The following is a 27,685-nucleotide window of genomic DNA, read 5'->3' as shown; positions in this document are numbered from 1 at the left end:
TGAAAAACATTGAACTTAGGGAATTTCCCTTTCTTTGGCTTCATATAGTCTGTTTTCTTTGAACTGTGTTGCTTATAAGGTTATTAAAATGCTGGTCTGAACAATGAATAAGAAAAAAAAACAAAATACAAGGCATTCACCTTAATGGGGAGAAAAATATAATAAAAATGAGATTACTGGGAAGAGAATAGAGGTTAACCAGAGCATTAACTGTTTGGGGGTTTACGAGGTGTTTGTTTTTTTAAATAAAGGCTGTTAAGAATGTATTTAAAATAAGTTACCAATTTAACCCAAATTCATTGTTTGTGAATTTGACAGATTGTCAAAATTTAGCTTAGTGAGAATTTTGGCATAGTTTAAAGAATTGGGCTGTCTTTTTGTGAAGGATTTCTGAAGATGCTCAAATTGTGCAATTTCTTAATTATTTGATCTGTTGACTAGTTCTTTGCAGTTCAGATAAAGAATAGTGTGATCCAACCACTAATTCAGAGTCATGTGCTATTAAACGCCCACATAGAAAATTGAAAAAGAAAAGATTTTTAAAACAACATACCACAAATGGTTAAGATAGTGTTTTTAAAATTAAAGTAGGCCTCTAAAATATTACAATTCCATATCTAACTTAATTAATGTTGTAAACATAGTAAAGTCTTATTTAAGTAAACCCTACTAATTCAATATTTGTAATAATTGAACAAAATGTAGGTTACAGTTTGTTTTTATGGGATCTGGAAAAACCAGTTTATCCAATGGATTACGGGAAAGTTTTAAAATATCTTAGACAAACAAAAGTTTTTTACATATTCTCAAATACTACAAAATTATAAAACTTACATAGCTGATTTAACGAATGATTCCTTTAAATTAATTAAAGCAGAGCAGCTTTTATGAACAATTTTCTTTTGCTTATTCAGTTTCACCTGGTTGTGTTGTGCAAGTGGTTCCTTTTTTGAATCTGATGATGTCTGATGAGTAAAATTTGCATGCTTTAAATTCAAAGTTAATGTTTAAATTCAAAGTTGATGTTTTCGTCTTTGTAAATGGTGTATTTTGGAATAGGATTGATTTTCATGTTACTGTTTTTTTCAAGAAGTATCTGTCATTAGAGAGGCTTAGCAATCAATGTTAGCATTATTTGAAAAGTAAGGACATTTCTTTTCTTTGACAATAACTCAAACTATGAAAAAACATGAGATCATATTCTGTGCCTATTACTGATAATTTTTAATGATATATGTACATTTGTATTAAACCAAAGACTTCAAATAGTAGTTGAAAAAAATAAATTGTCCTTAATTTTGAAAAGCGTTTAGCATGGAGTTACATGTTGCTGAACTTTGTAAGTCTCTTGGATGTCTTTGTTTTTCCAGTATCAAGCCTAACACTTAATTTTGATAGCTATAAAAACTATAGCAAAATAGAGAAGAAAGCTATCATATTGTTTAGATTTGGTAGCCTCCACAATGTAAAGCATTCATTTGCAGAAGAGGAGCTGTGAAGTGGCGCCAGAGGTGGGAGGCAAAGGTGGCAGCAGAAGTATGTTGACAGGACCCAAGTTCATTAGCTATAACTCTAATCACACAGAGGTCAATCTAGTCATTTCCATTTTTCAAGGTATCACACATTTACTAATTTTAATTATAGAACCACAAAAAAGCAAAATTTTGCTTGAATTGATTTATTACTCCCCCCCCTTGTTTATTTCTTAAAAATTAATAGATTTTTCTAAGAGCAGGTTGGTTTCATTCATATGCTGCAAAAGATAAAGGAACATGATGTTGGCAAGAAAGTTGGGTCTACTGCTGTGTTACACAAAAGCTTTGCCATTGTATTGCAGGAAGAATAGTCTTGGCAGAATCCCAGATTTTATTCCTGGACTCAGCATCTAAGATTTTTTTATACTGGATCATCTGAAAGTAACTTGTCAGTATCAAAAATCTCTGAGTAATAACTGATGTTTATCATCTGGTCAAGTACAGTAACTTTCTAGCATATTTCAACTCTTGAATTTATTATTTGACAGTAGAATTTACTGCTTTATTCTATATCTGATCTTTAAATTGACTACTTTTTTGTACTTGTAAGTGGAAAAATATTTTAGTTCATAAAAATAGTGATTTCTTTTTTATCCTGGTCATTTGATAAATAGTAAATAGAAGTGCTAATATGTGTCACATGCAGTGATTATATAATTGATTTATTTTAAATAAAATGTTTTCATTTCTTTTCAAATCACCAGATAATAATATATAAATAGACTCTCATGTACAGTTCTTCAAAAATCTCTGTGGTTTAAAGCCTGAGGTTGAGAAGGGGTAATAATCTGAGTTTTTCTTTTCCTTTTTGTACCTCTGTGAAATCTTTTTTTTTTTTTTAAGTCATTCCTGTCACTAATATTTTTTCCTTATTTATTTATTTATTTATCTTTACATAGAAGAACTGGAGTGTAGGCCAGAGGGGAGTGAAACAGTGGGGAGTGAAACAGGCAGATATACTGAGATACTCTGCTGTGGGGAGCAGCAGGTGAGACAGGAGAGGTCTGCTATGCCATGTGGGTTAGCACAGTGGTCAGGGATCAAACTCATGCTGCAGTGGCTGGTGATAGCTTGATAGTGCTGAGACATAACCTCTGCGCCACCAGGGAAACCCTTCTTATAGGTATGTTTTATTTTTTCATTTACTTTTTTTTTAAAAAAACATTGCTTTTTTTTTTTTTTTTTTTTTAAAGATTTATTTATTTATTTATACAAGCACTGGGTACAGTCAGAAGCGTGGAAGTGTGAGAGAATTCACCGGAGCCAGAGCAGGGAGCAGAACAGACAGACTGACGAAACACACTGCTGAGGGGAGCAGTGGGTGGCAGGAGAGGTCTGTGGGCCATGTGGGACCCTCACCCTGTGTTTGGGGATCAAACCGGTGCTGCAGAGGCTGCGGGCAGCTTCGCAACCCAGCGCTCAACTGCTGTGCCACCGGGGAGGCCACTTATAGGTATGTTTTAAGTGCTGTATGGTACAATGTTGCTTCGACTCTGCCTTGTAGAAATTCATTACTTATTCATATTCTGAATCTAAAAAAGATTTGTTTATAATAGTCGGCAGGCTGAGAAATTTTGTCGTCACCACTTTTTGTCAGGCATTTTCATGTATCAACAGTGGATTACATAAACTATTTGATTTTATGAGAGTGTGATACATCTTTTTTAAATCTTCAGATGTCACTATCTAAAATCAAAGACCTGAGTTTTAAAATGTAGTTATTTGCAGTGTTGTGTGAATCTGATTATATAATCCTTTGTGATGAGGCTGAGTTAAAAGTAATAGCATGATGACTATTAATTTAGAAATTTGACATCATTTTGGTCACCTCAATCTTATTCATTGAAAGATTTCTGAATATTAAATGATTTGAATTATAAGGCTTATTGTAAGTACAGGGACATTAAAATTATAAATTACAGGAAGCAGTCAAGATAGGGTAGAGAAAATAAACAGGTCCTAAGGTTCATACAATTGTTGGGACTAAACTTTTTCTTTAAGCTTCTTGTCAAGTGAAGTAAGGTGGGGGAACTACCAGGAAGTTCTGTGTGTCCCTCTTATGTAACATTTCACTGGTAAATGTGGCCATTAAAATTTAAGTTGCTTTCTGTTTTCTTAATATTTTGAGACTATTTTAAGTTCAAGTTTTTGCTATCCTATATCATTTCTTATTAATCTAGCTATGTGATACTGGACACAGTTTCTTTTCTTTGAGCCTTGGTTTCCCTTAATATGAGAATTTAGGGTAATTGTGAAGTTTAAAGTGAAAATATATGAAAGCTTCTTAGATTAGTGACAAAGTTAATACACAATAAAGGAGAATTATAATAAATTTCTCTTTAAAATTACACATTTTAAAAATCTGAGAATTTTAAGTACAGTTGGTTTTTGGGGTTTTTTTTTTGTTTGTTTGTTTTTGTTTTTAGTTTCCCCTGGACTTCATATTTACAAATGTACTTCTAGGTTTCTCAGTTTTGTAAGATACCTAAAAATCTGAAAACCCATGGAAATAGGGCAGAAGAAAGGGCAGAGTTTGTGGGGAAATATGTCTAAATCTTTGAAGAAACATAATCAATAATGTTAAGAAAATGATGAATAGGGCCTCCCCGGTGGCGCAGCGGTTGAGCGCTGGGTTGCGAAGCTGCCTGCGGCCTCTGCAGCACCGGTTCAATCCCCGGCTGCTCCCCGGCCACGGAGGAGGGTCCCGCATGGCGCACAGACCTCTCCTGCCGCCCGCTGCTCCCCTCAGCAGTGTACTTCGGTCCTTCTGCCTGCTCTGCTCCCTGCTCTGGCTCTGGTGAATTCTCTCACCCTCCCGTGCTTCTGACTGTTCCCAGTGCTTGTATAAAATAAAATAAATAAATAAATCTTTTAAAAAAAAAAAAAGAAATGGGTAGAATTAAAAAAAAAAGAAAATGATGAATAAATTGGAAGATAAAAGAAGGCAGGGAAAAAAAAATTTGTGTTTTTGTGTGTGTGTGTGTGTGTGTGTGTGTGTGTGTGTTTGAGTGAGTGATAACGCATGCCCACAAACTCTGACTAGAGTTGCTAAAGCCACCAGGATTTGTTTAGGGGAAGTAACTTTTTTCTGACTTTTCTTTTTAATTCCTCATGTAGGATTGGTCCAAGGTTGACCTTGTATTTGTCATCCATACTAATGTCAAGAGTCAGGCCAGCTGGTTAGGATCAATAAATTAAATACCATCACATACATTATGAATGTAATTGTCTTGATATATAAGAACTTGAAGAATAAAAACCTGTTATAAGGCTAAATTTTGAAAACTCAAACTTCTGAGCCAAAATGTTCAAGAAATGCTATTTTGTTATTTCAATTAATAAGTATAGAAAATTTCAGGTTCTTTCCAGCTGACCACAGTATTTTCTTTGCTTCGAACAATGGTAATTATGTTATTTTGGGTGATAGATTTTTTTTAAAGATTTTTTTATTTATGCTTCTAAGAGCTGGATTATAGATCAGAGGAATGGGGGGGTTGAGAGTATTCACCAGAGAGAGAATGGGGAACAGAAAAGGTGGATTGACTGAAATACAATGCTGAGGGGAGCAGCGGGCGAGACAGGAGAGGTCTGCTGTGCCATGTGGGTCACCTCTTTGGCCGGGCCGTGGATAGCTTCATAGTGCTACAAACCCCTTGTGCCATCAGGGAGGCCCTGGGTGATAGATTTAATCTGGATTTCTATCCTGATTCTCAGATTTTCACTAAGCATTAAGATTTTTGTAATTACATTTTTTTAAAAGATAGATTGATTGATTGATTGATTGATTGATTTATACAAGCACTGGGTACAGTCAGAAGCGCGGGTGGGTGAGAGAATTCACCAGAGCCAGAGCGGGGAGCAGAGCAGGCAGAAGAACCGAAGTACACTGCTGAGGGTAGCAGTGGGCGGCAGGAGAGGTCTGCGCGCCATGTGGGACCCTCCTCTGGTGGCCAGGGAGAAGCTGGGGATCGAACCAGCGCCGCAGAGGCCGCGGGCAGCTTCGCAACCCAGCGCTCAACCGCCGTGTGCCACCGGGTAGGCCTTGTAATTACATTGTTTAACCTTCCAATTTGCTGAAGATGCAGCGTAGCTTATTGAGAATCAGAGAACAAAAACAAGTATTTAAAAATATACCATTCTATTACTGGTGATATGTTCAGGAAGCTTCATTGGATCAAGAAACTATTTTGCATTTGACAAAAAGAGTAGGAGAACCTTTTTAGAAATAGTATCCTGATTCTACCTGATTGCCTTGCATTAGTGCATTTGTTTTGGGGTAATACATATTTATCGTAAACCACTTTTCTCAAAAATATTCATATAGAAGAAGAACAAAAGAGAGCTGACTTTACGTTGCTGTCTTATTTTGGGATACTGTTCCTTCTGAGGATCTGTTGAGAATTCTGAACCCCCTTGCTAGGAAAAAAAATGTATGTATACTTGTAATTTTGTGGAAAATATCTAGAGGTTTACAAATTGTCTTATATTAAGAAATCTCATTAAACATAATTTGGGTTTAGTCCAAGTATAAAAGCAATATTTTTTTAAAAAATTGTCTCTTAAGACAGGCTAGGTAAAATTTTCAGGATGTGAATGAAAGCAAAGTGTTTAGTGGGTAAGACTGTAAAATGTTCCAATTTGCACTCCATACATTAGTATTCTTGCATGGAAGTTTTCCCTGGGGAGTGTCCCATATTCCCACACCAATTCTTATGTTCTGTATGGGCTTCTACTAGATAACTTAGCACAAAAAGACCAAGCCTGGAATGCAGTATCTAGATCCCAGTACTTATATGCCATCTCCAAACTATACACTGAGATCTAGAAGAAATCTAGAATAAACCTCCTTTGGCCTTAGGCTACCAAGAGGAATCTTTTTTTTTTTTTTAAATTTATTTCATTTACTTATGCATAAAAGAACTGGGGTCTAGGTCAGAGGTGTAAGGGGTGATAGGATTCATCAGAGACAGGATGGGGGGCAGAACACTGCTGAGGGGAGCAGCAGCCAAGACAGGAGAGGTCTCTTGTGCCTCATGGGTTAGCTGCCTGTCAGGGGATAGAACTCATGCTGCAGTGGTTGGTGATAGCTTGAGAGTGTTGAGATTTTGACCCCTGTGCCACCAGGGAGGCCCCCAAGAGGAATCTTTTCCAGAAATCATTCTGTTCTAGGAATGAGAGATCCACTGCTATGGATGTCACCTAGTTCCATCTTTTTTCAAGAGCAAAGCTGATCTTACAGAGTGTACTCAGGTTTCTCAACTCTAATTCTATTAGTCCTATTCTGTCCACTTATTATTTCTGTGGGAGTTTTAGATTTCACATATGTGAACACACACTCAATGGAAAATATGAATGCTGAGAATACTCAAAACTTGGAGTCATACGTGAGGTAGAGAGAAGGAGGGTGAAAGGACAGAGTGTATTTTTTAGGGTCAATCCATGTTGTAACTATATTCCCATGAGTTTAAATGTAAGACTAAATTAGGTTAAGCTTGAGGATAATTTTGGAAAGTTATGTGCCAGTTTTATGGGATTAGTGAAGCTGGAGCAAAACAAAATAGCACTAGAATAGTGAATTATTGCTTTTTTAGTGCAGGGTCATCTTCTGAATATACAGCTTAGTCCAGAACTTGTGATTTCAAAAGACAGGACTTTGCTTCCTTTCGTGACAATGTTTTCTTAGCTTTTTGTCCCATGATCTTTCTGCATGTGGTATGGAGTAATTATATATTCGGGAATATTCCAACAAAGATCAGCAAAAAGAACAGTATTTGAGGATTTTCATGCTCTGAAACCATGATGAATTAGGTCTAGTGATTTCCACTAAGCACAGAAAAATACCGGGGTTAGTACAAATAAGAAGGAAATGAATAAAATCGGTGTAGCTCTAAATTTGTTCCCGAAAGCACATTCTTGGCAACCTGAACTTTCAGGATGCAAAACAAGAGGACACCAGAAATTTTCTAATTGTAATTCTTACATTGAAATGTCAGTTCCTCTGGGAACTTTCTCTGATGTTCCAGATTGAATTTTTCCTAAGTATTACCCCACCCCTGTTATAATTTATCAGGTCACCTTATATCCTCTTGACTGTCTTCTACTTGAAGGCAGTGATAACAACTTATTTTCCCATTGCCTTCTGGAGAAAAGCTGAATTTGACTTGCAGTTTTTGACATGTACATGCTTCTCTTTCTCTATACTGCTAATCAATCTTTAAAATTACTTAAAATTAAGTTTTCTTTCTAGAGCTTGAGTTGCCCTCAGTTCATCATATCATTTTGTAATGAATTATCTCTATTATCCCTTAAAAGACTGTTGAGACCTAGAAATCAATATGGAAATTAGATTTCAGAAAGTGCTCTTTTTTGAAATGTAAATGTTTTTGCCATGGATTAGAGATTTCGTGGTTATCTAATGTAATTTTATTATTTTAAAAACAAATGTTACCTTGTCTTATTTAAGAGAATTACATTGATAAGGGCACTAGAAATAACTCAGAGAACTGTTTCAATGCAAATGAGAGTATGAGACCTAGATCTCTCCTGACTAAACCAATACCTACTTTAGGATGCAAAAAGGGGTCTGGAGATTATAATTATTAGGTTTAGAATTAATTTTTAGGGAATAATTAATTTTGATAAATCTTTTTTTAAAGATTTATTTATTCATGTAAGAGCTGGGGTACAGGCCAGAGATGCGGGGGGTGAGGGGATTCACCAGAGACGGAGTGGGGAACAGAACAGGCAGACTGATTGAAAGTACACTGCTAAGGGGAGCAGCAGGCGAGTCAGGAGAGGTCTGCTGTGCCATATGGGTTGCTCCCTGGCCCGCCAGGGATGGAACTTGTGCTGTAGAGGCTGTGGATTGCTTCATAATGTGGTGCTTAACCCCTTGCACCACCTGGAAAGCCCATAGGGGATACATTTTCAGAATTTTATTTCCAACTTTGACTTTTTAAATTTGAAAAAAAATAGAAAAATAGTCAAAAATTAAAACACCAAATCCAAGAGAAGAATAAGATAATAATTATCTAGAAAGGGCAGTAATAAACTTTTATTACTTTAAGCAGAAAGAAGTTGAAATAAGCCCATTCATTATCACAGCAAGCTGTTAAGTGCTTGTTCATGTCCAGCACTGTGCAGGGCAACAATGAATGAGTTGATCCTTGTCCTCATGAAACTTAACATTTTATACCAGAGTTGCAAATAATGACTTAATTAAGGAAAAGGCAAAAGGTACAATGAGCTCTTTTCCAAAAAAAATTAAGTCAGAGGCCTCCCTGGTGGCGCAGCGGTTGAGCGCTGGGTTGCGAAGCTGCCCGCAACCTCTGCAGCGACGGTTCGATCCCCGGCTGCTCCCCGGCCACCAGAGGAGGGTCCCACATGGCGCGCAGACCTCTCCTGCCGCCCGCTGCTCCCCTCAGCAGTGTACTTCGGTCCTTCTGCCTGCTCTGCTCCCTGCTCTGGCTCTGGTGAATTCTCTCACCCTCCCGCGCTTCTGACTGTACCCAGTGCTTGTATAAATAAATAAATAAATCTTTAAAAAAAAAAAAAAAATTAAGTCAGAAGAATGTAATAGAACTAGATGAGATGAATTAAGACCTAATGAAGAATTCTGTGTTTAAACTGACATAGAAATCGGGCCTCCCCTGGTGGCGCAATGGTTGAGCGCTGGGCTGCGAAACTGCCTGCAGCCTCTGCAGCGCTAGTTGGATCCCCAGACTTGTATAAATGGTGATATTTGAACCTTTAAAATGCAGGGATTTTTAAAAGTTGGTTAAATTGATTTTTGAGTCACTCTCTGTAATATTTAGGAATCTTTGATAAATTCATGAGGTGCTTAGAGACAGGAAAAGCAGTATGAGAGTAGGAATACTCTACAAAACGATGAATCTCCTTCTTACTGCAAAGTTTTTCCATGAATGGCTTTAAGAATATTGGCCTAGTTGCAGAGAAGGATTGAAACAAGTGGAGTGAGACTATGAGGCCTGCCAGGAGGGGAGTGCTAGAAACAGAAGAAATTGTAGTGATTAGTGAAAGATAGAGGGCCAGGTATCTTGAAGTGGCTCTAGGAGACAATGAGTAGATCAACGTACTCAGAGCATTGGATGGGTAATGAGAGAGGAACTGAAAAAAGGTAGATAAAGTCCTGTTTCACCTCATCTCTCATTATTGCCCTTTATACACATCCAGTGCTCTGGCCAAAGTGGGAATGGTGAAGAATGAGAACAGGAGGTTGTTTCTAGAAGCAGTCAGACCTGACCATTAATGATTTATTGGGGGCAGGAAGATGGGAAAGGCCTAAATGATTCTAAGGTTTCAAATTACAAAACAAAAAATCAGTTGTAAATGGGACAAATTTTGTTCCCTGATCAATACCCCAAGTTTATTTTTTAGTTTTTACTCTGATCAGTTTCTCTTTGTGACCAAAGTGGTCCCAACAATAATTGGGATGATAGTATTTTATAACTTAAAAATTTGCACAAGTAGAATCAGATATTATTTAAATCAGAAAGCGTTCTCTAGTTTCACACGTCTTTCATTTTACAATTAATTTTCTGGGGGTCACAGAGTTTAATTGACCTATTACAAGACCTTGGGATTAGTTTCTTATAAAGCTGAAGTCAGAATTTAATTTCTGGCCCTCATACAGCCTTTTTCATACTTTTCACAAGTTGCTGTTAACATTTTTTTTTTTTGACTTGTGTTGTATTGAGAGATCTGTGAATTTTATCTATTATAAATATAAATGTTGATCTCAGGGATTTGTTTAGCATATCAAAATTTAGGGAATGATCTAAGTTAAATATGGAATTTATTTTTAATTTTTTAACTATATATATTTTACCTTGTTTATTTTTGCACAATGTTTGATTTTAAATGTGAAATTTAAACAGATTGGCAGATTTATTTTCTAACCAGATGATTCTGGTAGTACAACAATAAATAGTTGCATGATCATGATAGTAATACTCAATTGACTACAAGTCTAATTGTAAATTGGCTAAACTAAAACCAGTTTAATCTGGCTCTAGGAAATGCTCTCTACTTGGCTGACTGAAGTTGATGATAATGACAGAGTCATACAATAAAACATTAATTAAAGGCATTACATTAGCGTTAAATCCCACTGCTTTGGTTGTTATATTTATCAAAGGATAATGCCTTTGGCAGAGTTGCTATTTTAAAGGAGAAATAGAGAAATATAAAACTGCTTTTGAGAAAAAAAAATTGAGAGGAAAATGTATTGTTTTGTTCTCTCCAATTTTATAGCAAGGTGATACCTTTACAATAGCCACTTACAATTAAATTGTAATTTTCCATCCTAAATAATTGATCTCCCCACATTTGTGTGGAGGTTGATGAATGACTCCACTTTAACAAACAAATGGTTACAAGGGTGGTATTGTCTGCCTGCACCAACTGGTTGACTCACTGAAGGAACCGGTGGGTATTATTTCTCCGTGCTATTACATCATCTCATTTTCTTTTTGGCAAGCTATCATTCTCATAGTCTTCTGGTCCATTGCTCCCTTTTTTAGAATTGGCAGTTTTCCACTTTTGTGGAATATGGTCTCTACCCTCCTCATCCTTGCTCCTTCAAATGATAGATGAACTTCTCAGGCTGATGGAAGAGGGGGCACTAGGGAGAGAGGAAAGTCCATTGCACTGTAGCTGGGCTTTTGGCTCCTGTTCACACAGGGCTCCTAGAGGCTGGTCCTCAGATGTGTGCTAGTCTCACATCAGCTTTCTTAGTGTCCACGGTACAGCCTTCCTCAGGAGTGGCTGCCATTTTTCTGTAATCATACCTTCTAATTTTTTGTTATTAAATACCTTTTTTTTTTTTAAAGATTTATTTATTTATTTATACAAGCACTGGGTATAGTCAAACGCGGGAGGGTGAGAGAATTCACCAGAGCCAGAGCAGGGAACAGAATAGGCAGACAGATGGAATACACTGCAGAGGGGAGCAGTGGATGCAGCAGGGGAGGTCTGCGCGCATGTGGGACCCTCATCAGGGGCCGGGGATCAAACCGGTGCTACAGAGGCTGTGGGCAGTTTTGCAGCCCACCGCTCAACCGTTGTGCCACCAGGGGAGGCCCTAAATACCTTTTTTTTAAAAAATGAAATGGTCATGAAAGTAAAAGATAGGTAGTTTTTTCTTATACTTTAATTTCTATTTAAGAGGTAAAATATTAATTTTTTAGTAATAAAGCTCCTTAGCAAGAAGCTGTAGTGCAGTGTTTATTTATTTATTTATATAGATTTATTTTATTTATGCATACAAGAACTGGGTTATGGGCCAGAAGTGCAGTGAGGGGGCGAGGCGTGGGAGGAGAGAGGATTCACCAGAGACAGAGTGGGGAGCAGAACAGGCAGATCTACTGAAATACACTGCTGAGGGGAGCAGCAGACCAGACGGCAGAGGTCTGCTGCGCCATGTGGGTTAGTTCCTTGCCTGGGGATGGCACCTAGCTTGTTGTGGTGGGCCATTGTGATGGTAGTGCTGAGATACAACCCCTTGGACACCAGGGAAGCCCTCTCCATGGATAGTATTCTGTGACACAATTCTTTTTTTTTTTTTTCACTTTCTTTCACCTTTATCTTTTTTTTTAATTTAACTTTTATTTTTATATTCCCCATACAATTAAAAACCCCTTATTTTGACCCCAATCCCTCCTTTCCTTGCCCCCCCCCCATAGAGTGTCTCTGGTTCATAGTTGTTTGTCAATTTTGATATTTTCTTTCTTATAGTTATTCTTTTTCCTGGTCCCTTATTTGAGTTTTCTAGATTCCTGCTATGAGTGAGACCATCCAGTATTTTTCTTTTTCTTTCTGGTTTATTTCGCTGAGCATTATCCCTTCCAGCGCCATCCATGTTGCTGCAAATTGCATGTGTTTATCTTTTTTGAATGCTGAGTAATGTTCCATGGTGTATATGTACCACATCTTCTTGATCCAGTCATCTATTTTTGGGCATTTGGGTTGTTTCCAAAGCTTAGCTATTGTAAACAGTGCTGCTATAAACATAGGGGTGCAGGTGTTCTTTGGAATTGATGTTTCTGTGTCCTTTGGGTAAATACCTAGGAGTAGAATTGCTGGATCATATGGAAGCTCTATGTTTAGTAGGTCAAGAAATCGCCACACAGCTCTCCATAGTGGTTGGACCAGTTTGCACTCCTACCAACAGTGCAGGAGAGTTCCTTTTTCTCCACAACCTCGCCAACATTTGTTGTTGCTAGTTTTGTTTTTTTTTTTTTTTTTTTTTTTTTTTTTTTTCCCTTTTTCCATAGAGGCATGCTTTATTTATCTGTTTGCTGGTCCCGTTTTGTTTTGTTTTTTGTTTATACATGCACCGGGCACAGTCAGAAGCGCGGGAGGGCGAGAGAACTCACCAGAGCCAGAGCGGGGAGCAGAGCAGGCAGAAGGACCGAAGCACACTGCTGAGGGAGCAGCGGGCGGCAGGAGAGGTCCGCGCGCCATGCGGGACCCTCCCCCGGCGGCCGGGAGCAGCCGGGGATCGAACCGGCGCCGCAGAGGCCGCGCGCAGCCTCGCAACCCAGCGCTCAACCGCTGCGCCACCGGGGAGGCCCAGCTAGTTTTTTTTAATATGTGCCATTCTCACTGGTGTAAGATGGTATCTCATTGTAGTTTTGATTTGCATTTCCCTGATTACAAGTGATGTTGAACATTTTTTCATATGCCTGTTGGCCTTTGCATTTCCTCTTCAGAGAAGTTTCTTTTTAGCTCTTCTGCCCACTTTTTGACTGGATTATTTTCTTTGTTTTTGTTGAGTCTCATCAGCTCTTTGTAGATTTTTGTGATCAGTCCTTTATCATTAATGTTGTGTGCAAAAATGTTCTCCCAGTTGGTGGGGTTTCTCTTTGTTTTTGTTATTGTCTCTTGCTGTACAGAAGCTCTTTAATTTGATGTAGTCCCAGCTGTTTATCTTTGCCTTCACGGTCACTGCTTTGGGTGATGTGTCTGTAAAGATGTCTTTGATGTGCATATCATGTAGTGTTTTGCCTATATTTCCTTCTATGTATTTTATGGTTTCAGGTCTTATGTCTAGTTCTTTAATCCATTTTGAGTTGGTTTTTGTGCATGGTGTTAGGTAGTAGTCAAGCTTCATTCTTTTGCATGTAGCAACCCAGTTTTCCCAGCACCATTTATTGAACAAACTTTCTTTGCTCCAATGCATATTCTTTGCTCCTTTGTGTGACACAATTCTTAAGACAAATTAAGATTTGTCTAAGTGTATGGTATATACTCAATATTTTTCCCTCAATAATTATATATACTCAAGCTATTATTAAATAAATTTTCTCTCTTTGAAAGGTTATGTAAGGGTCTCCCTGGTGGCGCAGCGGTTGAGCGCTGGGTTGCGAAGCTGCCCGCAGCCTCCGCAGCTCCGGTTCGATTCCCGGCTGCTCCCCGGCCACTGGAGGAGGGTCCCACATGGCGCACAGACCTCTCCTGCCGCCCGCTGCTCCCTCAGCAGTGTACCTCGGTCCTTCTGCCTGCTCTGCTCCCCGCTCTGGCTCTGGTGAATTCTCTCACCCTCCCGCGCTTCTGACTGTACCCAGAGCTTGTATAAATAAATAAATAAATCTAAAATAAATAAATAAAAAATAAATTAAAAAAAATAATAATAAAAAAAAAAAAAAGAAAGGTTATGTAATATAGAAACCTTAAAGTTTTTTTTATAGATTTATTTATTTATGGGTACAGGCCAGAGATGTTGGGGGTGAGAGGATTCACCAGAGACAGAGTGGGGAGCAGAACAGGCAGACTTAAGTACACTGCTGAGGGGAGCAGTGGGCGAGTCAGGAGAGGTCTGCTTCACCATGTGGGTAGCTCCATGGCCAGCCAGGGATCGAACTTGTATTGCAGAGGCTGCGATTGCTTCATAGTGCGGTGCTTAACCCTTTGCGCCACCAGGGAGGCCCAAAACCTTAAAGTTTTATGTATAATTAGTCATTTGGAGAGCTATGTAGTCTATTTCAGTAGTCTCTTAATAAATATCTAGCAAAGTGAAAAGTTGGTAATCTTCCTTTACTTGTGTGTTTCTTATCCCGACTTTAAAAGTCTTTAAAGGCAGATTTACCTTATGTGTGTCTTTATTTGAGCTCTTCTTCCCCCAGTTTTGAAAACATTTGGTTAAAAAGTTACAGAAGTAGTATATAGTATTGGAGAAAAATTTTCAGACAAAAAAAAAAAAATCACATTAAGGAATAAGGAAAGCTGCTAATTCCTCTTTACATTTGGTGCCCACAATTGCAAGGATGAACAATATAGTTTCATGAATGTATGGGTCCATTTTTTCCCTGTCATATAGTATGTATAATATTCAATATCGTAAAAATTTTTAAATTATTAAAAACATCGTTGTGACATTGATTTACAACACTGTGTATGTTTTAGGGGTATAGGTTCACAACTCCAAATGTGTGTTACCACATATACAGGATAGCGTACCCTATGTACTGTCTTTCCTTTGATCTTTTCAGGCGGCAGTATTCATGAGCATCTTAATCTAGAGACATATATAGAGAGAATTATTCATTCTTGAAAGTTAGTAAAGTTTCCATTGTGGAAATTATAGTTTTTATTTAGGGGATGAATAAATGAATCATTCAAGTCACAGTTTTAAATTTTTTGTTAAATAGACATAAAACAGCAAACTATATGTGCAGCATTTAAATATGTAAATTCAGACAGTGTACCTACAGAACATAAGTTTGCTCAGTCATTTTTCTAACAAAATGCATGATGCCTAATTAGAATTTTAGGTAAACAAGGAGTTTTTAAATGTAAGTATGTTCTACCTCTGAAATTCATATTGAGCTATATTTTTATTTGCTAACGGGTAACTCTAAGGATAGAAAGTAAATGACTCCCCAAACCCTATCCTACAGCCCCAGAGTTAAATATAGCAAGAAGTTTCATGTTTGTTTGTTCTTTCCCTGTAAATAATAAATATCAGTTGTATAGTTACATGCATTTATATGCATTTTTACATGCAGTATGCTGCAGCTATATCTTGCTATATATATCTTAGAAATTTTTTATGTTATTACCATAACAATATTTAAAAGTTTAAGTACTACATTTAGTAGTCTAATCAAATACAACTTTTGCTTTAAAAGGGTTATAGAAAAATAGACATTGGCTAGCTTTTAAACTCCAAATGAAATATTTTATTTTATTTTTTTAAAGATTTATTTATTTATTTATACAAGCACTGGGTACAGTCAGAAGCGTGGGAGGGTGAGAGAATTCACTAGAGCCAGAGCAGCGCAGGCAAACTGACGAAGTACACTGGTGAGGGGAGCAGTGGGTGGCAGGAGAGGTCTGCGCGCCATGTGGGACCCTCGCCCTGTGGCTGGGGATCGAACTGGCGCTACAGAGGCTGCGGGCAGCTTCACAACCCAGCGCTCAACTGCTGCACCACCAGGGAGGCCCTCCAAATGAAATATTTTAATTAGTTTCACGGGATTATCAAATGTATGACATTTATGACATTTATTTTAGGATTAATATATTTCTGAATCTTTATGATAGCTAAACAACTGTTTCAGTTGTTGAAAATAGGAAATTGATATTGAGATCTAAATTCTACTCAACAGGACAGTGTTGACTAGGGAGCTAATTACTGAAATGGAACTAAGATATGCCAGTTTTAGAGATTTTCTGTGTATTCTTGGGAAGATTCCATAACATTGTCTAGACTTCCTCTGATATTTCTTTATCTTTCACCAGAGAGATTTTTGAAAATGAGTGAGGTAAACTTCATGGAAGTAATGGTGACTCAGAGAAATTGCAATATAAATAAAAAGTGTTACGTTGATTTTAATGAAATTTTAAATGATTGACCCCACTAGGCCTAAAATATAAAAATCGACATCAATTTGACATTGAGATGTACTTTTAAGATGCAGATTTTACAAATCACTGTAATGATAAAGCTTGACTCACTTTTACATATTTAGAAAGGGCAAGTATGAATATTTGAGTTAGCATAGGTATGTGTGGGAAAATATCTTAAAGATTTTGTTAAAGTTGAAAACTTTCCATATATAATGGTATGGAGTTTTGAATCCAAAACTCACTACAATGCTTTAAAGGGGGGAAGAAGTTTGAACCAGCTGATAAAAAGTAGTTTTTTATATTACATGTAGAAAAAAATAAACTCATTATAATTTCCTTATTCCTTATAAAAATCCTTATCGTTATAATTTCCTTATTCTTAATTTCCTTATATTGCTCTCATACAACTATGATACCAAAATGATTTTAAAAACTAAATGCAAATGAAACTATGGAACCAATAAATTTTAAGTCATTATGATGTGTTACAGTTACTAGCTAAAATGTGGTCTGATGGGCCAAATTCTTTTGTGTTGAGCCCGCCTATACTATGACTTGATACTTGTTTGTCCTTTAACCTACTGTCAACTCTTGTTGGTATCCTAGGCCACAATGACATTCTGCAAATAGCACAAAAACATAATCTGTGATTTAGGTCCACCTCGTTCCTTGGTGCCCAGAACTAATAAAGTCATGTAACTTAGAACAGTAGCAAAACTATAACTGTAAATCATAATTGTAAATGTAAATATGGCACTGACATTGTAAGACAATTCTTTGTTATCATTGCTCACCCAAATGATGCAGAATAGGTTGTGCTTATTTTTTTTAAATAAATCACATGTTAAATTTGGAAAGAACTGTCAGATCTCCAGAATGTCCACAGACCACATTTGAAAAGCTCTTCTACTGCTCTTATATATGATGAATGACATTATGCAAATTCACAGCTATAACTGAAAATACAACTCCATCTATATGTTAAAAGTGGGACTCTTGCTTTGCTATTATTGCCACTACTTCCTCTACATGGCCTGCCTTGCCTAATATCCTCATTTTCCTCCCATTGCTTAGTTGTAAGCTTCCACCCTGAACAATGATTCTCAATACTGGCCGCACATTGGAATTACCTACGAAACTTTTAAAAGAATATAATGCCCAGTCTTAATGAGTCTCTAAGTTTTGGGAGGGTTCTTTTGTGTGTGTGAGTGTGTGTTTGTGTGTGTTTAAAGATCTCCAGTATGTTCAACTTGCAGCTAGAATTTAAAGCCATATGATTCTAGCACTATGGAAAATTTCTGCCAAGACACTGGGCTTATTAAGGAACAGTAGAACTATGTATTATAATACTTGTTCGTACTTGTATGCCAGACACTGTGTTCAGTGTAACAGTGTTACTTCATGAAGTCAGCAATGCTATGAGATAGATATTTTAGGAAAGTAAGGTTTGCAGAAACCAACCTAAGCGTCCTTAGACTACATAGTTATTAGGAGCAGAACCAGTATTCAATTTGTTAACTATGACTATAAACATGAAACTATAAATATTTAATCTTATATCACCCCATTATTACAATATAGATTTACTTGAACCAGTCATTATTAAACCTATGTAGTATGTTTTTGATTAAAGTATCTTTGCTTTATTTAACATATATAGTTGGATTAGAAGTGAAACCGTGCAAACCCGGGGAATATCCTGGTTAGTGGATCCTCACCTGAATGTAAGACACAACTCAGAATCAGAATGTAACAAACACAGGGTTTATTTACAAGGAGGAAATTGGGAGAGGCAAAAAAAAAAAAAGAAGAAGAAGAAAGTGTTTCAGATGCCACAAATGGCCATCTAAACCAAGAGCTGTCCATGCTAGATGAAAGCATAGAGCTGGTATCACACTAATAAGCAGTGGACCAAGGGCCTCCCTAGTGGTACAAGGGGTTAAGTCTTAGCACTATGAAGCGATCAGCAGCCACTGCAGCACAAGTTCCATCCCTGGCTAGGGAGCTAACCCACATGGCACAGTAGACCTCTCCTGTCTTGACTGCTGTTCCCCTCAGCAGTGTATTTCAGTCAGTCCACCTGTTCTGCTCCCTGCTCTGTCTCTGGTGAATCCTCTTACCGCCCCCCAGCACCTCTGGCCTACACCCCAGCTCTTGTATGCATAAATAAATAAATCTTAAAAAAAAAATAAGCAGTGGGCCAGGGCAACTGGAGGTAATAAGTAGTGCTGACTCAGCAGCACTGCTGCAGCCAGCAGTAACAATCCAGAGGTAGGACTGGGCAGCACTGGAGCAACAGCGACAGGAAACAGTTCTAGAGTTGATGTGGGCCCAGCCAGCAGTGCCAATCAGGCAGCTGCAGAGAGCTCTTAGAGGTGGTGCCTGCCTGACATGCAAGTCAGGCAGTGGCAGTCAAGTCAGGCAATGGTGGTCAACTCATAGAGGCTGCATGGGTCATGCAGAACACAGGAGGACAATCGAAGATCCGAAGCAACAAGTGAGAAGGTCATTCCAGGAATGTTGGACAAGTCGGAGATCTGAACACAGGAACTGATTGTCTTCTCAGGCAAGAGTGTCTGAGTCCATTTGCTGCCTGTTTTTTACAGCTTCAGGGTCCCTTTGCTCATCCCTTGCTCCCAGGAGCACCACAGATTTCACACCTGATTGGTACATTTTCAAAACTGGCTTGGGTTTCAAAATCCAAACCCAAGCAAGCATGAAACCCAACTTTCAGAAGAGCTAGCCATCTCTCTCCTGGTATGCACTGGTATGTGGTGGTCACAGGGGATGCAGCAGAACCAGGTACACTACACTGCACCACCAAACCAGGAGCTGTGGTGCTCCTCTTACAGAAGTAAATAAGCATGAAGTATGAAGACCATTAGCTATAGCTGTCTTTTTCTTCCCTTTGATTAAGAAGTTTGTTGGCTAAATCACTCAAAAGTCTGGATTTCTTTTCAAAAGAGACCAAAAAGTACTTCACTGTGTTTTCAGATCTCTTACGATAATGGTTTGTTTAATTTTACAATTTTTCATGAAAGTAACACTGCATTGTAACAGTATATCAGTTTCATTATAAATCAACATCTGTAGACAATTAATCCACCACTGAAAGTCCATTTCTATCCTTCACTATACAGGTGACCTATTTTACCTGATTTACCCACCTTCCTGCCCCTTCCCTTTGGTAACCACTAATTTGGTCTTACAGTCTACAAGTTTGTTTTGGTTTTATTTAGTCCATTCATTTGTTTGCGTCTCTGTATGGCACACATTAGTGAAATACACAGTGTTTTTATCTTTGACTTATTTCACTAAGCATGCCTCCTTCTAGGTCTGTACATATTATTACAAATGACAGGATCTCATCTTTTTGTATAGCTGAGTAGTATTCCATTGTGTGTGTGTGTACATATATATATATATATATATATATATACATATACCATATCTTAAGATATATTGCATTTTAATCAGAATCTGATCAAGCTATTAATTTTAGCATTACCATATTTGCTTGATTTAAACACACATTTTCTATGTTTTAAATCTTTGAAATCTGGTTGTTTCTTACACTTGATGGCACAATGTATTTTAATTGGCAGATTTTTTTTTTCTTAGTGAAAGATAGGATAGTCATGTCTTAAAATTTGTGGCATCCTAGATTTGATGAATCTCAACAATAACTACATGAATGACCATTCCATTTATAATTGGTCTGTTTGGGGAGATAAAGCAGTATGATAGTTAAATTTGTGGCTTTGGGGCAAGTATCTTGACTTTTACTGGTAGTGTTGTTGTGAAGATTAAATAAGATAAAATATTCATCACAGTGTCTGGCACATAGTAATAGCTTAAGAACTGTCAGCTATTATTATAACATTGTGACTGTGAGTGTCAAAACTGCAGGAGGATCCACAGCCACAGATCAGAGAGCAGCAGTCTTTTCTTCTGTGTAAGTGAAGGAAATCAGCCTTTCTTTTAGCTGTTTTCTATAGACCAGACCTTTTATAAACAGAAATCCAACTGCCATCAAATTGATACTTCCCAGACTGCTGTATATATAGAATGCTGAAAGCCATCGTTATAAAATATATTCTATTACTCATCAGGGATTTTTATTCTGGCATATTCTCAAAATACTAAATTGATTTAGATATTCAGTAGCCTAGCCCAAGGGAATTTTGTCTAAGAAACTCAGCACCAGAGGTTGTGTGAGAAACAAGGGTCATTGTCAGTAGACTTTGAGAACGTCAGTTATAAGAACTGTACTTTCCTCGGCCACTTAACAATTTTTTACTTATAATACAAGTCCAATAATAAATAGTGTTACAGAAGTTGCATTTCTCCATTATTCCATTAATCTCTTCTGTTTTTTTCCAAACCCTGAAGACTTCTAAATACATTCATGCTTACCATGCATTAAATAAGAAGCTTCTTATTTTTCTTTGATAAAAAAGAGGCCACACTTGGTCTTAATGAACTCTGTTTTTTGAATACACAAAAACAAAACATTGTACAGTTATACAGATATAATTTTACATCATACAGATATAATTGTACAATTTTGCTAAGCTTTATGAGATTAATGTTTCAAAGTGGGATATCATCTTGTTCTTTCTGGATCATCATGATCTAGATCTTTCCCATAATATCTCAATTTGAAAGAACCCTTTAAAAAGGGAGACATAAGAAAAGAAAGGAATAGCTGTCCAAGTTTTTTTAGTACCAGGAATCTAATAGGTGCATCTGTGTGTGGAGCTTTCTAGAATATATTCCCTGTGAGACGCTAACCTCTGAATTATTTTTTGTGTAAAATGAAAAATAAGTATGAGCTTCTATAATTGAGAACGGTTTAAAACTATTATTAATGGAAAGCAGTGTCTTAGAGATGACTCTCCACTTACTGGTAATGTCTGCATTCTTGGAAAAATGAATTTGCAAATTTAGTTTCCTAATTTATAAAAACGGGAGAAAGAACTACATCACATTAACTTTTAAATTTAACAAAAATTTCTTTTTTAAAAAGATTTATTTATTTATGCATACAAGAACTGGGGTAGAGGCCAGAGGTGTGGGAGGTGAGAGGATTCACCAGAGACAGAGTGGGGAACAGAACAGGCGGACTGACTGAAATACACTGCTGAGCGGAGCAGCAGATGACATAGGAGAGGTCTGCTGCACCATGTGGGTTGCTCCCTGGCAGGCCAGGGATTGAACTCGTGCTGCAGAGGCTGCAGATAGCTTCATAGTACTGTGCTTAACCCCATGCCACCAGGGAGGCCCAATTTAACAAAAATTTCTATGGTACTCATTGTATGCCAGAATATTCTGGAAATTTTACAAATAATAACTCAATCCTTGTAACTACCTTCTGAAAACTGATACTACTACTATCCCATTTAATGGATGAAAAAACTTAGGCAAAGAGAGATTATGTAACCATGTGGACCAAACAGCTAGCAAGTAGCAGAACTGTTTAACTAAGCTCAGAGTTCATGCTCTTAACTAGTTACTCTCTGTTGCATCCTGAGATCTAAAATGAGGAAACACTTTACAATTCAAGATGATAGTGATCATCTTTGTTTAGATGGCTGTTTGCCATTTTTTTTTAAATAATAAATTTTATTTTTATATTCCCCGTACAATTGCAACCCCCCCCATTCTGACCCCAGTCCCTCCCCTCCGCCCCCCACCCCCCAAAAGGTGTCTCTGGTTCATAGTTTTTTGTTGATTTTGATTTTCACTTTCTTATAGTTATCTATTTTCCTGGTTCCTTATTTAAGTTTTCTAGATTCCTGCTATGAGTGAGACCATCCGGTATTTTTCTTTTTCTTTCTGGCTTATTTCGCTGAGCATGATCCCTTCCAGTGCCATCCATGTTGCTGCAAATTGCATGTGTTTATCTTTTTTGAATGCTGAGTAATATTCCATGGTGTATATGTACCACATCTTCTTGATCCAGTTATCTGTTTTTGGGCATTTGGGCTGTTTCCAAAGCTTAGCTATTGTAAATAGTGCTGCTATAAACATAGGGGTGCAGGTGCTCTTTGGAATTGATGTTTCTGTGTCCTTTGGGTAAATACCTAGGAGTGGAATTGCTGGATCCTATGGAAGCTCTATGTTTAGTAGGTCAAGAAATCTCCACACAGCTCTCCATAGTGGTTGGACCAGTTTGCATTCCCACCAACAGTGCAGAAGAGTTCATTTTTCTCCACACCCTCGCCAACATTTGTTGTTGCTAGTTTTTTTAATATGTGCCATTCTCACTGGTGTAAGATGGTATCTCATGGTAGTTTTGATTTGCATTTCCCTGATTACAAGTGATGTTGAACATTTTTTCATATGCCTGTTGGCCATTTGCATTTCCTCTTCAGAGAAGTTTCTTTTTAGCTCTTCTGCCCATTTTTTCACTGGATTATTTTCTTTGTTGCTATTGAGTCTCATCAGCTCTTTGCAGATTTTTGTGATCAGTCCTTTATCATTAATGTTGTGTGCAAAAATGTTCTCCCAGTTGGTGGGGTTTCTCTTTTTTTTTGTTATTGTCTCTTTTGCTGTGCAGAAGCTCTTTAATTTGATGTAGTCCCAGCTGTTTATCTTTGCCTTCACTATCACTGCTTTGGGTGATGTGTCTGTAAAGATGTCTTTGATGTGCATATCACGTAGTGTTTCGCCTATATTTCCTTCTATGTATTTTATGGTTTCAGGTCTTATGTCCAGTTCTTTAATCCATTTTGAGTTGATTTTTGTGTATGGTGTGAGGTAGTGGTCAAGCTTCATTCTTTTGCATGTAGTGACCCAGTTTTCCCAACACCATTTATTGAACAGGCTGTTTGCCATTTTAATTAACATGACAACAGAAATTTACATCCAATTTTCAAAGAGCTAGATTATTATAAAAATAAATATGACAGTTTTTGGCACCTGAGAATATTGCAATATATAATCACAATGAAGAAACTTGTATTCTAGTTTGTAGTATACTACAGGAAGCTGATGTCTTTATGCCTTAATTTCTTTGGGTCACTGAGGTTAGCAGTGTATCTATCCATGGAACAAAGAGAAACTCAGCCACATGGAAGTGAAATTCATGACTTTAGGACTGTGTGCCAGCACCCTGAAGTTACCATTCCTGGCCTGGATGGCTTATAACTTTTTGGGGAAACTAGAAAGTGAAAGATCAATGTGAACTTGAGTAGAAAGACCTCTTTTGTGAACCAAAAAAAGCCAGGAAAACTCTTTCAGAGGTTCAAGACTGGCAGAAAGGAGAGGAAGGGAAGCCATATTTAGTAAGTAAAAGGGAATATGCAGTGGTGTTAAGATGAAAAATGAGTAGAACATGGTATAGAGAGCAGTTAGACTGAAACAGAATGACTGTGTAGGGAGCTAACTATGAAATGAAGAAGGAAACGTGGTGTCTTAAGGAGGGTCTCTTCGGTCTATAACTCCAAGAACATTCATACCAGAATCTGGCCTAGCCTTAGTGGCTGACTCTGTGTAGTGGCCCTGACCTAAATGTCAGGTGGCAGAGTTTACCCTGGGTTCAGAAGGCATTTAGGAAACTAGTGAAACAAATGAACACAACTGAGCTGAGAAGAATGGCATTTCAGGAAGATTAATTTGCATTAAAGTAAAAGATGAATGAAAAAGAATCTAAAGTCTTAGATCACAGATGGGAGACTGTTGTAGTTATAAAATCCAACTCACTAACTGTTTCAAGGTTAAAAAGGAAGAGTTAAGGGTCTCCTTGGTGGCGCAAGGGCTTAAGATGCAACCTATGAAGCTATCCGCAGCCACTGCAGCACAAGTTTGATGCCAGGCCATCCAGGGAGCTACCCACATGGCGCAGCAGACCTCTCCTCTCTCGCCCGCTGCTCCCCTCAGCAGTATACTTTGGTCAGTCTGCCTGTTCTGTTCCCCACTCTGTCTCTGGTGAATCCTCTCACCCCCACACCTCTGCACCTCTGGCCTGTACCCAGTTCTTGTATGAATAAATAAATAAATCTTTAAAAAAAAAAAAAGGGGGAAGAGTTAAACTCTAGGAAAAAATTAAAAGGACAAATTAGTAAGATTTGGTGACTGGATTTCAGGATCCTAAAGGAGATTCTCATGCCACTGTCTCAGACTTAGAAGGGAACTGCTTTTGTTCTTGTTTTGGGAATTGGAGATAATTTTGTATGAGTGATGATAATATTTAATACTTACCTTGCACTTGTAATACATGAATGGCCATTGTGTTAAGAGAGGGCTTGGAAAGTAGGCTTTTGTATTTATCACCTATACCCATTAGAATAATTGACAATATATGTCACATCTGTCCAAACTTCCTTCATCACCATCTGCTGAGAGCTATTGTTAAAATCACCAGTGACTTCCTTATCATCAAATCCAGGGGTCCCTTTGTTTATACGTTATTAAACTTCAGCAGTGTTTGAGATCATTGACCAGGCCCTCCTTAAAACATTTTATTTTTCTTGTGATTTCTATCACATCATGCTTGACAGCTTCTTTTATAAGTTCATCATTCTTTATGAGGTCTCTACTGGTTGACATGCACCAGGGCTCTGTAATGAGTTTCCTACATATTCCTCTAGGTAATTCTTGGTTCTAATTATCCAAATGCCAATAATTCTCAAAACTATATCCCCAATCCTGGACAACTACAATAAGCTCTTAACTAATACACATACTTTGATTTGCTTGTTTTTTGAGGTAAAGTTTGTTTACAACACTATATATGATGTAGGGGTATAGGTTCAGATGCATGCTACTTTCGCATGCATCCATATTGTTTCTCATATATGAGATTCTCCCTTTTACATATTTTTTAAAGTTTATTTTTAAAAATAACAGTTTCAAATTGAAAATTTAAATTTTCAACATAGAGCTAGTGTGCTATATGTCCATGTGACTTCATAAATTCCTGCATTAACTAATCAAGCTATAATCTACTTGGGAGGAATTTTACAAAATAATTACAATTAATTAAAATATATGACAAAAAATAAATAAAATATATGACAGTAGGTGCTGCTTTTATTTATGCTATTTTTCAGTTACTAGGCCTTATAATTTATCTAATAGCAATCAAAGAATGGCAATTTAAAATTACATTTATGTTCTTTTGTATTTATTTTATGTTTTTAAAGATTTATTTATTTATACATGCAAGAGCTGGGGTGCAGGCCAGTGATGCGGGGGATGAGAAGATTGACCAGAGACAGAGACAGAGTGGGGAACAGAACTAGTGGATCCATTGAAATACACTGCTGAGGGGAGCAGCGGGTGAGACAGGAGAGGTCTATTGCGCCATGTACGTAGCTCCCTGGCTGGGGATGGAACTTATGCTGCAGTGGCTAACATTAGCTTCATAGTGCTTTGTCTTAACCTCTTGTGCCACCAGGGAGGCCCTTTGTGTTTATAGGACTGATAATATTTTGTTATTTGTATGTATGTAGATATATATTTCCATATTTATGATCATGTGATCCCACAAACACATTAGCATGTGTTTTTCTAAACATTATATTTTCACTTGCATTGTAGATAACTTTCCTTGTCAACAATGATCTTTATCACTACTTTAGATAGAACTGTACCACAACATATTGTTATTTGACATTTAGGTTGATTCTAATTTTTTTAACTGGCGTAAACATTTTAATAAATACCCTTGAACACTTAATTGCATTTCTATGCCCTATTAATTCTTGGGGGCAAATTTATAGGAGAATTTTAGTTTATATTACCAGATAGTCCCCCATGAGTTTGAAAGGATATTGTTTTTAGGGAAACTTTCTTATTAGCAATGCTCTAGGTTGCTGTTCTTGGTATTTTATTCCATATCATGAGGGACGTGGAATCTTTCCACTACTTTGTTAGGCTTTAGAAGTAAATTGAACAGCATCTATAGCAGGCCAGTGGTGGGGAAGATATTCTTCCATTCCCTTTAGACAAAGCTTTGCCGTAGCTCTGATCTGACTTTTGGTTTCAAATTAAGGATCCAGAGATACCACAAAATGTGTATATTGTGAGTACTGGTTCAGAGGGGCAACTGGTTAGAGGATCCCAAACTCTTCCTCTGGGTTTTTTCTGACTACTTCTGAAGATCAGAGATTCAGACTCTCCGAGGCCATAGGTGGCTGAATCTCATTCAGCTAGCACTTGTGTAAATCCCTTCAACCACACCTCTGGTGTTTATCAGTTACTCTTTGAACAGCCCTGGTTATGAAGAGTTTACTTCCCAAGTTAATCCTTTTCATCTGTGCATTATTCTGATTGTTCAAATTTTCTCAGTGGCCAAGTTGTTCACTTCTTTTGTTGGACAGAACAGATGGGAAACTATAACATGATTACTAAACTCCAGAACCAAAAAGAAGAAGAGCATGCCACTAAAAAAGCAACCAGTTTGGTAATGGCTGCCAGTCAGACCATAGCGTAAGCATGTCCTTATGAGGTCTTAGAGGTCTAGAGAGACTCTAGAACTGTGTTTTGATGGATTAATACCAAATCTTCAGTGAACTGTCCTTTATAACCTATGAATATTTATAATATGCTTCCTGTTCTCTTCAGTGTTGTTTTACATCAAATAATTTATCTCTTCCAAAATATGTAACTAATATGTAAGTCTTGTTTAATTTGAAACATGTTTTATTTTTGTAAAAGTAAACTGTTTTTGAAGGCCCTAAAATCATACCTGCTTTTGGAGTAAGCTGTGTCCTCAAAATATCAAGTTATATCTACTGAATTTTCATTAGTATGATGTGTTATTTCTCAGTTACTGGTCATAGTCTTTAGTACAGTAAACTCCACTCTGGTGTTTTAGAGGTTGATAGTATAAAAATTTTAACTACACGGGGCCTTTCTGGTGCCACAGGGGTTAAAGACACTGCACTATCAAGCTGTCTGTAGACACTGCAACACAAGTTAGATCCCCGGCCAGAGATCTGACCCACATGGTGTAGCAGACCTCTCTGGTCTTGCCCACTGCTCCCCTCAGCAATGTATTTCAGTCTGCCTGTTCTGTTCCCCACTCTGTTTCTTGTGAATCATCTCACCACCACCACCCTCCCACATCTCTGGCCTATACCCATTTTTGTATGCATAAATAAATAAATCTTTTAAAAAAGCAAAAAAATTTAACTGTGCACATTTCTAATGACTGCTGTGATTTAGTGTTTTCATTTATTAAAATTCAGACCCCTATAAATTTTTCCTGATAAATTCCTAAAGATTGTCATCATCTAGTCACATGCACTTAGGTAGTATGTTTTGTGTAT

The 27,685-nt window shown here is 37.4% G+C and overlaps 1 protein-coding gene across 8 annotated transcripts in view; it reads left to right on the top strand.

Moving 5' to 3' along the window:
* ATOSA (atos homolog A) overlaps positions 1–27,685 on the top strand; it is an 80,100-nt gene that overhangs the window by 26,096 nt on the left and 26,319 nt on the right. The gene's annotated exons all lie outside the window — the stretch shown is intronic.

Source organism: Talpa occidentalis, unplaced genomic scaffold (assembly GCF_014898055.3).
Source record: "Talpa occidentalis isolate TD23 unplaced genomic scaffold, MPIMG_talOcc4v2.1 talOcc4.11, whole genome shotgun sequence".
Classification (NCBI taxonomy): domain Eukaryota; kingdom Metazoa; phylum Chordata; class Mammalia; order Eulipotyphla; family Talpidae; genus Talpa; species Talpa occidentalis.
The sequence above is the reverse complement of the archived record's forward strand: the minus strand, read 5'-3'. Positions and strand labels throughout refer to the sequence as shown.